Here is a 17172-nt window from a genome sequence, read left to right as displayed (position 1 = left end):
CAGTACTAGATTGTTTGCGATCGTTCATACAAAAATCTCCCACCATCACCAATCCGCACTGTCCAGGGTAGTGATGAAAAACTGGCCAAACCCCAGACATGAATTGACATGTCTGAGGCCTTTGTCCTGCAGTGGACTAGAGACGGCTGCATTTGTTGTTGTTTGTTGTGTGTATATGTGTATGCATGTGTGTGTATATATATATATATATATATATGTATGTATGTATGTATATTATGTATATATGTATGTATATTATGTATATATATATGTATATATATGTATATTATATATATATATATATATATATATATATATATAAATAAAGATTAGGTTTTCCCTTTTACCACCTAAAACGTGCTAGGGATGGAAAATTTACCAGATTCCTATCAGACATTCTTTATAACATTATGGATATTGATGTAAAGTACAGGTATCTTCATATCTCAGAAAACATTCAAATATAAGCATATCCTAGAAGCATCATATCCGACATGTGAGTTCTTTTGGATATACAGAATAAACAAAGCGACTACCACAAAAATTAGCTTGATTTCGGGGCGTAAGAAAAGCCTCGTAAACTGAGCTTCAAGCAAGGCTAAGCTGGCTCATGCATAATAGACTCGGGGAAAACATCATAAGAAGTGCATCCTTCGAAAAGTAAATCCCACAAGTGGCGGAAATGGAAGCGAAGAACGTCTCTCCAAATTTCGGAGATACAAGTCTCTATGCGTGCGGTTAAACCGAGAGATTTATTTGCGAGTTGTGTTAAGCCGAGAAAGTGAAAATATAGTTGGACGGAGGCGAAATTTTGCTGGGTACTTCAACCTCACAGATATTTCGGGCGAGATGCAAGTGTTTATTTTGAATCTGTGCTGAATGTACTCTGTTGCAAGATTTCTCTCGAGTTTTTAAAAAATTCTGCTTCAAAGGGAAATGTTGGTGTTCGAGTTTTTTGGTATGTTTTGTGTGTTTGTAAATATGTATGCACCAATTCAGTATATATAAAAGGATATATATATATATATATATATATATATATATATATATATATATATATATATATCTGTGTATGTATGTCTATGCATATAAAATGGGTAGTTGTAGCTCAATAGAACACATCAGAGACTTCCACATTTTGAACTAGAATTCTAGTGTGCTCACGTTTAATAGAATGAATTGAAACGCAGCCTTGCCATCTCTGTGATATCGGAATCAGATGATGGCGTGTTCAGTACTCATGCTGTCCATATTTGGATCTCTACATGATCCCAGACTGGCGCTCACAAGCCTACAAAGCTGTAAATGAGTACCAGGATTGCTAGAGTAACGAAAAGGCCATGGGACTAGCAATCGCACCCTTGTATTGAGGAACCTGAAGGCTGACCCTGTATGACCTCACTACTTTCAAGGGCAAGTGGGTATGTAGGGAAATTTATTTAATCGTATTTGTATATATATATATATATATATATATATATATATATATATATATATATATATATATATATAGATATAATTTTTTTTTTTTAGTCTTTATGATTTTGGTTTTTCGCAAAACATTTTCGCTAATGGGACCCTTTTTGTTGTATATATGTATTTCAGAATTTTCTATTTATTGGAATAATTGTGATTATTAATTTCCCTAATTTTTATTGTTCATCTCCTTCGCTTTATCTCTATATATCGCATTTTAAAGATTTTATTTTCGTTGATCGAAGAAAAGACGAAGTTGAAATTAGTTGCATTGATCCTAGATTCCGAGGCAATTGTTGGGTTCTCAATAGAAAGTAACACAAATGCTAATAATAATTATTATACAGCTAATGATATTTTTCAGGTGCCATTTATCCTTACACTGAGAAAATTGATTATCTGGATCTATACAAGGGATTTCTAAAAGAAGGCTGGGGAATTAATGGTTTCTATCAAGGTGCACTTACGAAACATTTTCATTATCATGTGAATTATATCATGTGAAAATGAATCTAAGACAATTAACCTGATATTAATGATACCCACGAAGATATTTTTATTTTGAAGCAGTGAGTTAAAAGGGAGAGAAGTCGTACTCAGGCTTTCGATTCTAGTAGAGGAAATGACATACAGTATCTATCTATCTATCTATCTATCTATATATACATATGTATGTATGTGTATATATATATATATATATATATATATATATATATATATATATATATATGTGTGTATGTATGTACGTATGGATGTATATATACATACATACATACATACATACATACAATATTATTAATCTACTTGTTTTCAAGTTTTGGTGACTGAACTAGTCAGTCAAAACCTTAACTGATAAGCCACGGGTTTAGGGGACGGATATTAGACATGCACACTTACACACAAGTTTGTGCTCCATTAGATGGGAGTCTCACTTTAACGCAATTATTGAATTCTTGTTAAATTCACTAGTTCTGCCATAAACCTTTTTAGCTTTACTAAATTTTTTAAAATTTTTTATATAAGACGATATAATAGCAATGTAATTGCAAATATGTTTATATCTACGTACACGAGCACATCTCCCTTATATAGTAAAGACCAAGTGTTTGGCTGTGTGGGTAGGGGAGAGGGAGTAGTCATGCCCTAGTGAGAAGGACGTGCTTGCATGTTCATATACGTCTAAATATTTAAACGTCCTTTTTTTGACGGGTCACGCACACTAATTAGATGTAACCTTGAAATTAGTATTAAAGAGAAGTTCGTTTAGAATGGGCAAACTTCCATCACCGCCATGAGACTTGATTCCATGAACGTCGTGGGAGCGAGTGGTGTATTGCAACTGTGCAGGTTACTATAATCAGCTTATGATGAAAATCCTTCTCACTACTACCTGTGTGTCGTCATATCTCCAGTCTATAAAGTTGGCTGCTTCAACGACCGTGTGTCCCGGCTGCCGCCGCCGCTGCCTTCAAGTAACATCCTACTTTAGGGAGTTATTTTCGGCTTCGTTTATGGACTCATTTCGACGTTTTCTTTTTTTCTGTCGGATTTCCTTAAAGTTGATACCATATTGAAGAAAAATTAATGTTTGGAGGAATTGCTAAATTCATTCGTATGGTTGCTTCCTGTCTGTCTGTATATACATTACACATGTAATATATATATATATATATATATATATATATATATATATATATATATATATATATATATATATATATATATGTATATATACTTATATATATATATATATATATATATATATATATATATATATTCGTGTGTGTGTAATACCATTCCTGTTTATGGTAATCGAATTTTCTCAAATTCAGCAAAGAAATTATTGAATTACAAGATTCAGTTTATCTTTTGCTAAGTATTCAAGTCTCTTACATTAATTATATATTTTGTAAAAAAAAAAAAATACTTACTTTATCATGCATCTGCTTTTAAAGTAGTCTATTATCTAATTTCCTATTTATATAAATAAAAAAAAAAAATCGACGCCGCTGTGCAAAATTTACGGGCGGCCACAAATCCGGAAATAAAAATGGTAGAATCGGAATGACATAAAGAAGAAAGAGTTTGTGATAATAGTGACTTTAAGGTGTTCCCTTGGGGGGTGGGGTGCCCCCTCCCCCATCCACCCCCGCACTCGTCCCCGCCCGCTGCTGCTGTTGCTGCTGCTGCTGGCCGACACCCAACGCCTTAAAGAGGCCCGCCCATCCTTCACCTTAAAGCTCCCCCGCCCACGCACCACCTGCTCGAATTAGTCTCGGCTCCGAGACTTCCTGGTCGAAGGAATCGGGAGCTTAAAACGATCGATTCCTTTAATCCCAAATAAATCAGTAAAGGGACGTTTTTGGACCTCGACCCAAAATGGTGCCTTTTGCGGACAAAATGGGTAGATTATTTTGAAAGTGTTTGATGGGAATAGATAGGTTTGATTGCTTTTGGGTCTGAATGTACGATAACAGAGTTTGAATAGGTCTACAGTATTTGGATATGATAGCTAAGCAATGAAATAGAAACTATTCAGGAGAAGAGTAAGTCTCCATGGATTTCATAGTTAAGATTTGCTGCAAACTTTATTATTATTATTATTATTATTATTATTATTATTATTATTATTATTATTATTATTTATTGTAGTAGCACATTGCAAACGTCCTTGCCTGGAAATCTGTTAGATAGGGGTGCGAGTAGTGTCTGCAGCCTCACCATCCTTGTGAGCTAGGGACGAGGATTGGTTTTGGGGAGCCTATATGTCTACTTGCTGATCAGCAGCTATTGCCCGGCACTCCCTGGTCCTAGCTTGATGGTGAGAGTGTTTGGGTGCTGATATTATGTGTAAATTTTCAGTCTCTTAAGGTATTGTCCTGTCGCTTGACTCTGCAATTCATGAGCGACCTTTAAACCTTTTAAACTAGCTAACAAACAACCTTAGTAAAATAAACCGGATGCTTAAGCCCTTGGGCTCCAACAAGGAAAATAGCCCAGTGAGGAAAGGAAATAAAGAAATGACTAAGATATCTCAATATCAATAACGTTAAAATAGATATACCATATGTAAACTAGAAACACAAACTCAAATGTCAGCCTGTTCAACATAAAAAACATCTTTGCAAGTTTGAACTTCTGAAGTTAGTAGCGTTACTAAGATGGTTTTAAAGACAGATAACAAAGAAGAAAGTTTTCCGACAAACAAACCAGTTGCTTGGAATTCCTAAAGAGGAATGATGATGCTACGCAAGGAACTCTTAAAGGAGAAACATGACTCCTCTCTCTCTCTCTCTCTCTCTCTCTCTCTCTCTCTCTCTCTCTCTCTCTCTCTCTCTCTCTCTGCCCTTTTTGGGAGTTAGTGACGTCGCTATTCTCTTGGTTACCATCCAAAGTCAGCGCCATGAATAATAATTTCCAGGCTTTTGGCGCCACACAGTAATGTTCCAGTTAATAATATGGTAAATACTACGGAGGGTGCGCTGTCTGTCGGTTCGGGGTTTGACATGGGTGTAAAGAGAGCGTAATTGTTTATTGTTATTTTTTCAATAATCTCATTTTTTTTTTTTTTATAAATGCTGGATTGAATTGCAGTTTTACACTATGAAAGCGAAGACTTAAAATTTACCTTTCAAGGGGGATTTTTTCATTTTCGTGAAAGCATCGAAAAAGGAAAGTTTGACATTACGTGTTCTTGTCCGTAAGTTCGATTTGTACTCTGAAAAGAACAAGCTTGAGAGACAAATGTGTCTCTGGGGATTTCATCTGGATGTGTACCATTCCTCTAGCTTACACATCCGATCCTCATCCAGTTCCTTTTTGGGAATTGCAATACAATCCTTTAGTCTGTTCTCTGGAAGAAAAACAAGATAAGGTATTTCTTATATATTTCGTTGGTGAGGCTGTTGGTTTATCTTTACTAATATTATAGTTTTATTTACACCCTCTGTAAGCCTACTTTTATAAGTCGACTTCATGTATAGAAATTATTGTTATTATTAGGAAATTTACAACCAAAGTTGGAAAAGCAGGATGCTTTAAGCCCGAGGGCTCCCACAGGAAAAAATGACCCAGTGAGGAATGGAAATAATTATGTGAATAAACTGCAAGGGAGTCAATGCTCTAATAAAAGAAGAAGATACCTATTTATACCCAAAGCCTTTGCCAATATCTAGATGAGATAAACCCAAGTCAACATATGTATATTTGTCTCTCGAGAAAAGGGATGATGAGCCGAACAGAAAAAGTTACAGCTCAAGTCCAAATTGCCATTATTGTCACCGTTTTTAATGAGCCATTATTATTATCTATTATTATTATTATTATTATTATTATTATTATTATTACTATTATTATTATTCGGGTTTTCTTGTGAAGAATTAAAAGAAACTTTAGTAAAGAAAACAATTTATCGTAATTTGTATTATCAGTTCTCAATGACCGCCAGATTCCTAATTATATTTGGTGGAGTTTAAAGTATCATGGTAGCTTCTTAACTGATAATTTGGGCTTCTCTTGTAACAATAATTTTTCCCATTTCTTTGAGCAAAGTTAATAAAAGATTTTTCCTTTAAGATATGTTAAAAACTGAATTTCTTTTCATATGATATCTATACAGATCTGTAAATTATTATATTGTGTATTCTTGTTTCTCCGTCCATGTTTTAAAATGTATGCGAACAACGTTAAGAAGGAAATAGCGCTTAATTTTTGAGGTAGTTTGCATCAGGTTGTCCCGTTTTAGTATTTTTTTATGATAGATCTTTGGAATTGATTATATAAAGTATAAAAAAACTAAAACTACATAAAAAATATCATTTTCTCACGTATATTTAAATCAAATATTCATGATACAAAAACATGTAGAGGCTCTAGTAAATCGGATTGAATTTCTTAAGGTTTTATCGCCTTTGTTTTTTTAAGAGGCTCCATTTGGTTTTGTAATTTTTCTTTTATTATCTGCTAGTTACTAAACGAAGAATGTTTAGTTCATTTGAAGGTATTTGATCTCATTATTCAATATGAAATGTCTTTAATTATGTCAATAATTCTAATGAAATCTCTTTTCTACCGGAAAGTTAGATTTGATGTCATTATATCGTTTTCTTGCTGTAGATGTCAAAACAGCAATCTCTTTTATAATTTTATGAAGAAGATTGTAGCCATAAATGTCATGCGATCTGGTCTCTTTACGTCAGAGTTTTTCTTCTGAGCAAAACCTGACCCAGGATTGCATTATTGGGGAAAAAAAAAACCGTCTACCGCATTGTTATAACAGACCCATATAAGCCAGTTAATACAATAGGATGTTGAAATATTGGCTTGATTAAATCTTATATAGATAGCCTACAAAGTGACATCGATATATAAACAGACATCAAAATAAGTCTTGCACATATAATCGATCAATTTTGAACTGTGTATGTACACAAAGAGCACTTTTGAAATTGGAAGGCTTTTTAAACGACCATCATCTCTGACGTTAGAAAAATCCTTTAGTCATTGCAGCTTTAAAGTTAATGCATCCATGTGTGATGCTGCCAGACATCATGACGCTGTCTGGATGCTGTATGGGTTTTAACATCACTGGCCTTGTGTCAGTTCTGTGACATCTGTCAGGTTCTGAGTTATTCAGCTCTCCCCAGAGGTGTCACATTTGTAACTGTTGTTATGTTTTTAGTAGCAGAATCAGGGATTGTTATTGGTAGTAGTAGTTTCATTCTTCTTCTTCTTCTTCTTCTTCTTCTTCGTCTTCTTCTTCTTCTTCTTCTTCTTCTTCTTCTTCTTATTATCATTATTATTATTATTATTATTATTACTTGGTGGTGATGGTGTTCCAAATGCAGAGATGAAGTATAAGCAAATGAGTGTCTGAATTATGTGTAAAGAATCAAAATATTATGTGTAATAGTCTAAAACTGGCTTTCTCATAACGCGAATCTTCAAGTTTTCTTAAATGCTTCCCCCCCCCCCCCGCCCCCATCCCTAATGATATATTGATTAACCACCTGTGACTTGATATTTTGTCTTGAATTCAGGGTCATGCTATGTTTTATTTTTCAATTGTTTAAAGCTCTCTCTCTCTCTCTCTCTCTCTCTCTCTCTCTCTCTCTCTCTCTCTCTCTCTCTCTCTCTCTCTCTCATATATATATATATATATATATATATATATATATATATATATATATATATATATATATATATATATAACTTACTGACCAATAAAACTTAAAATTTTCTTATCTGCTTCATTTGTTCCGTTTCGTAAACGGAGGGAAATATGTAATACATCGAGTTAGGTATGATTGATAAGAAGAGCTTATGATACTGTTGATGGATTTTTAATCTTTCCGTGTCTTTCGTAGGTATTCTTCATTTGCAAAATCGATATATCTGCACACATTTGCTGGATAATTTTTTGTTAGTTTATTATTTTTGCAAACATGTTTTGTGGTTATTATTATCAGCCATGTATAATGGTAATTGTGTATTTTACAAATCAAGCGTTATTCTCAATACGGTTTGATATAAAGTGCGACAATTAAGTTTTCGGTTTTATTATTATTTCGTTTGGAAAGTATTTATTTATAGCTCTTTAATCTCAACTAAAGTCAAGATTAAAGCAGTGTTTTCGATTTTGATACCTGATTAACAATACATAATCTAATTCCGAAAAACCAAATGAATTCTTAGCAAATCTTAATTTAATACTGTAGTTGTGTCTTTTACTTTCGCAAAAGGATGTTTATGCACTGTGAATAAAACTTGGCCGACTTCGATCAAAAGTTTGTTCTAATCTCGTCTTTGGACTTGTTTGCTTTTACTTGTTTTCCTCTTTGATGACTTAATATTTTACTTCTTATAATTTTATTTTTATTTACTCACTTACCGTATATTAACGTTACTTCCATATGTCCAAAGCTTTGTTTACCACTTGTAACTGGTACTCTTTAGCCCCGACTGTAGTATCTTATTTCCATTGCAATTTTCCTGTGACCGTGAAGTACAGAAGGATCCTTCTCGTGGGGCATATGGTCCACTGGATCGGGCGATGGGAGTAGGGGGGTCTGGAATGCGAAGTGACGCAATATCATATGGGGTGAACGCGCCTCTTTAGTCGAAGCCAGAGCCTAAGTGAGGCACACACACACGGCAGCCATTAAAGTGGTGCGATCCACACTGGCCTGCCAGCAACGATTCCCCCTCTCCCCCTCACTCCATACCATTCCCCCTTCTTTATCCCTCCCCTTACCCACATTGTGCGTAGTGATAGGGGTGAGGGGATATAAGGAGCTAGAGGGAAGCGTGGCAAGGTCATTTCCGGAGGGTGTCATTTGCTCATCAAGCATGAGGGCAAGGTCATTTAGGGTGCGCCTATGATGTAATTAGAGACGGTATGGCATAGTGGAGTGGGGTCGTTAGGATGCAGGATTGTACAGAGAGGGATTTGGGCCTCTCCTGCGGTACCCAGCATGCAACAAGGCTGTTTACAGAACGCTTTGCCCTCAGGAACACAAACAAATGTTCCCATGAGGAGAGAGAGAGAGAGAGAGAGAGAGAGAGAAGTCTTGCTTTGGATTTTGGATATACAAATACTGGGGTTTTCAGAACTACAAGTTTATGAATGTTAAAGTATATTTTGTCTTATTATTATTATTATTATTATTATTATTATTATTATTATTATTATTATTTGAATATTATATGGTTTGAGCTGGAAGAAAGTAAAGACATCACTAGTTACCAAACCACGTGATTCAGTTGCACTGGTAAGCATTCCCATTATTTTATACAAAGTTTTTGGTTATAGTAGAATCGGACATAAGCTGATATTTTTATTTCCTTATTTCATTTCCATACTTTCTTTATTTACATAACATAGGTTTAACCTTTTAAAATATTAATGGTATATTTTATACATGCTCTGACAGTTTTATTGAACATTTAGAAATTAATTACCAGGCCTTAGATTTTTGACAAAATGGAAAAAAATGTGAAGACAAACTTGGGAGAAAGGTTTGGCCCATGTAAGCATCTTCACTTCTTTACATTTTAAAAAGAAAATGTTTCTTCTTTTTTATCCTTGGATGAGTAGAGGAGAGACAGAGTTACATAATGGTTAAGTAAAATAATTGAATAACAACATTTAACTTATTTAGCCGTGAGTAAACGAGTCGAAAAGCGAGTCATGTCTTTCTTGTCTTCTCGAACAGTAGAAGAATCTGCGACAATTTACAATTTAAAAACTGATCTCTGATTTTGAAAGTTGATATATTTATATTTGTTATGTGTGCATAGAAAAAATATGACAGCCAAAATAAATGTTATCGTTCTTCTAACCTGTAATTATAAAAATAGATTTCAGCTGTTAATACCCAAGTGGAGGGGACATGTTCATGTCATTATTAGAACAACGAATAATTTATATAGAGGCCACATAGATACACTATCCAGAAATATGCTGATAGATTACATTCGTTAAGTATATTATGACTCATTACTTAAGGAAAATGGTTTATTTTTCACATACACGCATGCATATATATATATATATATATATATATATATATATATATATATATATATATACTGTATATGTATATATATATATGCATGTATGTATGTATGTATGTATGTATGTGTACGTGTATCAGGTTATAAATTTTGATAAAGATTTATAGAGTAATCATTAATTAATGGGAGAAAGAAAGAATCAGAAAATATTGTTATTAATGCTAATAACGAGTTACCTGTATGTAAAGAAAATTCCAAGCATGTTTGCTGTTAATAGATCCGATTTCTTTTGAAAACGAGTGAGAAATTTTGTTAAACATTAAATTCCTGTAAATATTCAAATGTCTCAGTTCAAGATTTCTTAGATTACTAGATTTAAAGCCTTGTGAAGAGAAACAAACATCTTAAGCTAAGTTTAATCGGGGAATTTTTTTTTTTTTTTTCTTTGCTGACCAATTTATTTTCTCAAGCTCTTTGGATTATGTGATTTTTCCTATCCATTTGTTTTATAGCTGTAGACATTTTTCCCTACTCTTTTCATTTGTTGCATCTTATTCCCTTGTCTCTTTTATTCACCTTTTCCAAAGGCTTTCTTTTTTCCTTTTTCCAAAGGCTTTCTTTTTTTTCCCTTTTCCAAAGGCTTTCTGGTCCTTCCAGCGTCTCTCCTCTTTACCAAACTCATTTCCAGGTCCTCCTCCTCAAAGGCTCTTCACGACCATTCACTCTCTTTGGATACCCCAAGTGTTCATGTGCTTCTCCTCACCAAGTGCATTCTTCATTTTCCTTTGGATTTTTTTTTTCATGTATATTCACCATTTATTTATTCTTCCCTTCGTATATACTGTTGTATATTATATTTTCATGGGATTTTCTGGATTCCATTATGGATTTCTTGTAGAAATTCTCTTTTTCATGGGATTTCACGATTGTATTTGGATTCATGTAGCAAGCATAGTTTCTTTAAATTCTGGTATTTTATGTTTGCTTCAGTTTTTGCTTTTTCTTGCCGTTTGTGTTTTCCTTTATTCATAGATGCCTTTTTTCACGACATTGCAATTTTCTTTCCCCTATAATTTACTTGTTTTCCCTTACTTGGACAACTTACAGTAAATACCTTATTATTTCCATCTATATCTTACGATATTTTCTCTGTATTTTATCATATCTTCCCTAACTTCATTAGCTGCTCCTATTAAATCTTGCCATTATCTGCTTTTTATGCATTTTAACTAAGTTTCTTCATGCGGGTTTAGTACACATTCACTCATCTTTTGAATTTTTTCACCTCCAATGTTCCAAAATTCTTCATCATTAAATTTACTCTTGTTGAATATATCTCCCACTTTTTCTAATATCTCTGACTTGTATATACATATTTTAATTCTTTTCTAGTAAAGATTTTTGTTTGTTGTTGACATAATTTCTTTTTATATTTTTAATATTAATTTCAGGCCCCTTCTTCCTGAACAGACTTTATGTATCAAGCTTACTAATATTTTGTTTTATAGTTTTTATGAAGGGAATATTTTCCCATCATGAAATTAAATGATTCCCTTTTTCTTTTATTATCTATTCGAATTCATTTTGCAGTGTTTGAAACTGGTGTAATTTATTTCTTGAATTATATTTTGCTATTAGTAATATTGATATTCATAAATGTTATGCTTTAATTTTATCGTTATTTTCCTTGTCTGTATTTGTGTGCTTACCTCTATTTGCTTATTAGTCTAGCATTTATGTTTTTATTCCTTCCAAGGTTTATTTCCTTTCAATTCTTGCCTCTTGAGGCATTTTCTTTTTTTTATATGAAATTCTCGTTCAAACCAGCTGCCCCTTCTTCAGGATATTTATTTATTCCTTTATCCTTTTTTTGAAGGATTCCTTCTTCAGAGTTTCAAAGTTTTTATTGAATGTATTCCATCTGTTTCTACTATTCTCTAAGGTTTTTTATCATCATTAAATAGAAAGAATATTATTTTTCGGTATCAATATCTGTCATTCAGCATTCTCTACTAGCTCACCTATGTCCCTCCTACGTGAAATGCATTATTGCAGAATAAATATTTTGCTTATTATCAATGAGATGATCAGAAAGATTTCTCCTCGCCTCCCTTGGCCCACAGCTGAAGGATCCCCTTGGAGTTTAAAAGCACTCGCCTCCTTTCAGTAGTTGGTTGTCTTTGCATTTCTTACCTGAAAATCCTCTTTCCTTCAATAGGACGTCATCCTTTAGGGTGCGCGGAAGATCAGACTCTCACGCGAAAGTTTATTTGCCGATAATGTCTGATGTAATGGGAGCGTTGCAAATGGGACATGTCATTTCCATCTCTTTCCTTATTGAATTGTTTCGTGTGTTGTAGTGTTAGCACATGCACATAATCTTTTTAAAGTGTAATTCGACTGCACAAACACACATATAACTCCCAAATTATCTTGAGTTATTGAACATCAGTTGGCAAGACGTCTAAGTAGGTATGCTGAGAGTAATAATCTGTTTTTTAGTTTGCAATTTACCTTTCGTAAAGGCCTTTGAGCAAGTACGCCCTTCTTGCAATTTCCAGTGCTTTACAGAAATCCCTTGATTGTCGTCAGGAAAGTCGTGTGTTTGACCTTGATTTTAGCGCTGCCTTTGACCGGGATAATCATGCGGCCCTTGTTTCCAAAGTCAAACAGTTGAAGTAAGTGGGCCTTTTTTGACATTATTTTGGAATTTTCAAGTGATAGATCGCAAAGAGTTCTAGTTGATTGGCACCATAGTAACTATAGGAATGTGATATCGGGTGTTCCTCAGGGTAGGGTTCTCGACCCATTACTTGCATACTATATACACATGGTATGTGGTTTGCCTTAGTAAACAAGTTTGTTACATAAGCAGATAATGTTATTATCTTTGCATCAATTCCATCTTCATCATAAGGCTCAACACTACACAGTATTCCAGAAGTTTTATTCCAGCTGTGACCAGATTGTAGAATGTTCTTTCTAATCAGGTATTTGATTCGGTGGAACTTCAGAAATTCAAACTTTCAATGAATATCTTTTTGTTGAACAGGTTGGACATGATTCTCTCTTCATTGTTTATATATTATAGATCTATTTTAAGGTTGTTACTGATGTTACGATATTTTATATTTTTTTGCATTCTCATATATAGTTTATTCGTTTTTTTATTTCCTCTCCTCGCTGAACTATTTTCCTTTGTTGGAGACTTGGCGTTGTAGCATCCTGCTTTTCCAACGAGGGTTGTAGCTTAGCTAGTAGTGATAATGATAATATATAGCGGGTGACAGCACAAGCTTGTATTTGAATACAACAGTCTTTATGCTTTTATATCTATCGCTTTCCTGACATTTTCTTCCTATGTCTTCTGTCACAAAACTTGAAAATCTGAAATAGAAAATGAATCAAGACATTCCTTCAACGTTAGGCTTCTAACTATGGGCATGAGGGGCCTGTTAGCTCTGATAGTTGATCCAATTCCAAAATATCGTGGATCCCAAGTCTGTCGTGGAGGGGACGGATTCTTCGTGCGTTGCCTGCTTCGTAATTTTGGTTTTAGTAGGAAACGCAGTGAGCTACTTGGAAAATGATGATTGATAGAGTTAGTTTACATTTCTGATGAAGATCAGTTGCGATTGGCGTGTATATGCATATGGCAGTGAACGTCGAGTTGTTTTAAGATACACTTACTCTAGGCGTTTGTGAAACCAAGTGGTGAGATTATAAGCCTCGGAAGTTTATTTTATTTATTCGTATTTGTATATTTTATGAGATATGCCTAGAATTTTATTGTAACAAGGGAATAATGTTGAATTAGATTTTATTTTTCCGAAAATTCAAACTAATGGAAATTATAATGTAATGTCGAATATTTGACTCTTAAGAGATGTATGTATTGTTATTATCATCCGATGTAAAATCTTCATAATTTGAATAAAAGGGATTGTTCCTCTTATCCGATTTAATATTTTTTTTTTCTTTTTCAAATGAAAGGTATTGTCTCCAATACCGTTTCATTGTAAGCTTTTGATTAAACATGCTCTTGCTTGTATATTATGTTAGTCTAATTATTGTGTACATTTGACAATAGCTATTTCAGCCTAACATTTGTTCTTTAGTTTTCCATCGCTATTTTCCATTCTCTCAATTCTCTTAAACATACGATTTGATTACGACGTGCGAAAAAAATAATAAATGCCGGGTGATTAATTTTGTCGGGAAGCCTCCATTCCCCGCCTTTTCCCCGTTAATGATGGCAAGAGAACCCTGCGCCCTGATTGGCCGATGTGAGAGATTCCCTCGTAATTACAGCCAATCAGAGAGCAGCATTGCCCCAGCCGCCGTAAACCTATATTTATTGTTAATTGTATCTTTAAATAATCCCTGTTATGGGCTATGAATCATAGCCAGGCTTCATTCAGCTAATATTATGTAAATATGAAAGCTTACGCTTATCTAGAAACTTAACAATATATTACCTGTTAGGTTTATTAGGCTTGTGAATTACTCGTTGTCTAAAGAATATTTAGCAGAAACATGAAATAACCACAATTAATATCAAGGGAAGAGAATGTATGTGGAAGACATTCATCTAAGTACAACACGCACATGCATGTACTAGATGTTACATATGCATATACATGTGTTAAATGTGCTTGTGTATGATTTTATATATATATATATATATATATATATATATATATATATATGTGTGTGTGTGTGTGTGTGTGTGTGTGTGTGTGTGTGTGTGTGTGTGTGTGTGTGTAAAGCTAAGCTATAACCTTAGTTGGAAAAGCAAGATGCTATAAGCCCAAGGGCTCCAACAGGGAGAAATAGCTCAGTGAGGAAAGGAAGCAAGAAAATAAATAAACTAAAAGATAAGTAATAAACAATCAAAACAAAACATTTTAAGAACAGTAACGACATTAAATTAGATCTTTCATATATTAACATAAATATATACATGCATACACATAACAGTTTTCCATCATAAAGATTTGTTCTATAATTGATGGGTGTGGTAACAAGAGGTTGCAGTCTTGATAATTCTTTCTAAGCTTTTTAGGATTGTGACTGCTACCCCAACGCCCTTTCCCTTTCGTGCCTAGTGATTTTATACATAAGGTAAAGTCCAGGCCTTAATATTGCAGACCATTGTTTGGTTGTGGTTCATGAATGCTCTCTGATGATGTTATGGAGGAAATTCCGAATTAGTTGAATTATGATCGAAAGCTAACTTCCCGTGTAGAGCAAGGCTGGGTTTGTTTTGGAAAAAGCGGAATTTGTAGAAAATATTTTGTGAAACTAGTTTTTATAAAATATCAGTTTTTTCAAAAGATTAGAAAGGATTTTTTTTTAAACTGTACTTTGTTATTATTTTTTTAAATGCGGTAGTGTAAGAAAAAAATCTAAGTTTTTAAGATTCAGGAATAAAATTATACATTATACTTTAGTTTTTGTAAGTCTAGATTAAGAATAATTAAATAACTACTATTGTTAATTTTTTTTTAAACTTTGGAATTGCTTGTACTTCTTAAGGTATATAGAGGAACGAAGGAAATCAAATAATGAACGGATGAGGTTTAAGAATTTTCGGTATTTTGTGACTATAGTTGAATGCAGGAAACAATTAAGAACATTTAGAATGTAAAATATGATGATTAACAATATGGCAAAACAAAAATAAAAGTTAGTTTCGGTATATACTGCAATATAAAGGAAAGAAATTAAAGGCTTAATACTTGACTGTTATTAAAGGTCGTTTTTCAGTCTGTGGTTTTGTATGTTTAGCTTTATTACAATTCCAGGAAGGCATATTCAAGTACACACACACTATATATATATATGTGTATATATATATATATATATATATATATATATATATATATATATATATATATATATATATATATATATATGTGTGTGTGTGTGTGTGTGTGTGTGTGTGTGTGTGTGTGTAAATATATATATATGTGTATATATATGTATATTTATGTGTATATATGTATGTGTATATATATATATATATATATATATATAGAGAGAGAGAGAGAGAGAGAGAGAGAGAGAGAGAGAGAGAGAGAGAGAGAGAGAGAGAGAGAGAGAGACTTTCACTAGAATGAGTGAGGGCGAGATACAATCATCCGTCTGAGAGGAGAGACAGTATCATTTGGAAAGTCAGCGTTTGATCAACTCTGCCTGTGGGCCAATGACATATTTCAGTCGTGTAGATATTCCATAATTCTTTAGATTCGCCTTGTGGAAATTTAATTTTTTATAGGTTTCTGATAGTGACAAAGCAGTAATGCTTAAAATCATTTCTTGAAACTCAGCGGACGATGGATTATGTCTGAGCCTTTCGCCTTCCATTTATCTTTTGTTGCATCCACTGCATTCTGAGTATTTTCATTTGAGGGTAATTCGAACTGGTTATCTACTCCAGAGCAGGCAATCTGAAGCATTCTCATCTGTAGTGTCTCATCAACGTTGGCTATGATGAAACATCCCTTTCCCCCAACAGTGGATCACACACAAGTCGACTCGGCTTCAGATTTGAAATCATTTTCTGTTGCACGTCACGCCATTAGTTCCATGCTCATCCTCTGCTATCGCAATAAGCATTTCTGATGATGCCTGCTTGTTGCATAACGTCCCTCCTCTAATCCCTCTCTCCCTTCAAGTTGCAGATTGCAAAGACTAACTTATCGCAGAGGATAGTCTTTAGCTGCTTGGCAATCCTCTTTGTGCTTATACAAATTCTTGTATAAATAAATACCGGTAGATCGTAACTATGCAAATTTGTTTGTGCAAAGAATATCGTTGTTTGTTCTTTAAAATCAATTTACGCAATTTTATTAAATTTATGGGATGTAAGAGCCTTTGTGACTCAGACATTTCCAATTCACTTGATATAAAGAAGGGGTTACTTATTGTAGGTTAGCAGCTGGTTGTTGCTAGGATTACAGAAAACTTAATGCTATACTTTCCATAAATGAAATATTTTCTGAAAATCTACAATTTTCCATGCTTGCTGCCAATAACTATAGATTCATGTTCCCAACGTAAATATTCAGTGGATATATTCTTGGCACTGCTTATCTTACTTGACCACTGCCAGCGACCGGTTCTGCTATATAACATGAGTAATAAGTTCGAAAGAAGAAAAAATTTTTATTACTCTAA

At 33.7% G+C, this 17172-nt stretch overlaps 1 protein-coding gene across 4 annotated transcripts in view; it reads left to right on the top strand.

Moving 5' to 3' along the window:
• The window catches only part of LOC137654511 (uncharacterized), a 487620-nt gene that overhangs the window by 329308 nt on the left and 141140 nt on the right, over positions 1-17172 (top strand). The window lies entirely within an intron of this gene.

Source organism: Palaemon carinicauda, chromosome 15 (assembly GCF_036898095.1).
Source record: "Palaemon carinicauda isolate YSFRI2023 chromosome 15, ASM3689809v2, whole genome shotgun sequence".
Lineage (NCBI taxonomy): Eukaryota > Metazoa > Arthropoda > Malacostraca > Decapoda > Palaemonidae > Palaemon > Palaemon carinicauda.
This window is presented reverse-complemented; position numbering and strand designations above follow the sequence as displayed.